The 1357-nt window shown below is 40.4% G+C and overlaps 1 long non-coding RNA gene across 1 annotated transcript; it reads left to right on the top strand.

The window, feature by feature from the left end:
* The first annotated feature begins 26 nt into the window (after nt 1–26).
* Nucleotides 27–1351, top strand: LOC131881132 (uncharacterized). The gene is made up of 3 exons (XR_009373335.1): nt 27–194; nt 901–1061; nt 1143–1351. It is a non-coding gene; the product is annotated as an uncharacterized LOC131881132 (long non-coding RNA).
* Nucleotides 1352–1357: the final 6 nt, after the last annotated feature.

Raw genomic sequence — 1357 nt, forward strand, 5'->3', positions numbered from 1 at the left:
TAAAGTGTCTTTTCTCTTTAGTTGATCCTGCTCAAGTGCCTTCATCAACCAGCTTGGCTACTTTCATTCGCGACCACCTTCACCTCAAGGGAACAAAAATCAGTTGCAGTCAAGGCGGCTGTGGTGCGTGTGTGGTCAAGGCTATTTTTGAGGACCCTGCCACTGGTCAACCGAAAACTCGAAGTGTCAACTCTGTAAGCACATCTCATATTTGAGGATTTTAAAAAGAGAAAGATGTCTTTCATTTGCGGATTTCACCTTGGTTGGATAACAAACAATTCAGTTATACTGTTGCCGTAATTATCTTTTGTTATCCTTCTTCTTGGAATTGAAACTTGTTCCCTGTTACATTGGCGGTCAAGTCTTTGATACGCTTAGCCAAGGACCCTTAAGAGTCTATGACCTAACGTGCTTGATCACAGTAAATTGTATTTTTTTATCTTCTTCTTGCAATGTTGCTATCCAACATGAGGACCTACGTGCCAACTATAAATTAGAATACTCTGATTTAGAGTAAATCAACGATGATTTTTGTTTGTTTCCATATTGCCTAAATGAAAGTAAGCTCGTAAGTTTACTATACATCAGATTAGCATGTTCCACGTCAATTGACATGAGGTGGCATTTTTGCACCTTATATCCTTCATGGGTGATCCATTTCACCCATTTCACACCTTCGCTGATCTGATCGATTTGGCAGCTTAAGTGCTAAAACGGATAAATCAAGAAAAAGAGAATGTAGGAACGTTGTGTCTTGTAACCTCCCTAGTTTTTTTATCGCAACTGTTTTGCCCTCTTTTAAACACAAATAAGTGTTTTGTCTATTATTTTCAGCCCTTTTCATTTCACTTTTGAAACCATTCATAGAAAATAATAAGTTATTCTTTAATCTGAAATCAGTGTATCACACCGGTATTCAAATGTGAAGGATGGAATATTACTACGGTTGAGGGTCTCGGGAACACACACGTTGGTTTGAGCAATGTTCAAAGCAGAATGGCAGTCCTGAACGGAACGCAATGTGGCTATTGTACACCTGGAATGGTCATGGCTATTGACAGGTGAACCATCTTTCAATCCTTAAATTGGATTTTCATATGGAAGAATAGCTCTAATGGAAGATTTCCTCTTACTCAATTCAGCTTTTTAAGCAACCATGATGAATTCACCATTGAGGATGTGAAGGACTCTCTAGACGGGAACATATGTCGATGCACCGGCTACAGACCCATTTTCGATGCCATCCACTCTTTTGCCTCGGATGCTCCGAAGCATCTTCGTCAGGAGGTACAGGATATAGAGGACCTAGTGCAGACCACCAAAGGCTACGTTTGCCCCTCCACGAAAAAGGCTTGCG

This window comes from Tigriopus californicus, chromosome 5 (assembly GCF_007210705.1).
Source record: "Tigriopus californicus strain San Diego chromosome 5, Tcal_SD_v2.1, whole genome shotgun sequence".
Lineage (NCBI taxonomy): Eukaryota > Metazoa > Arthropoda > Copepoda > Harpacticoida > Harpacticidae > Tigriopus > Tigriopus californicus.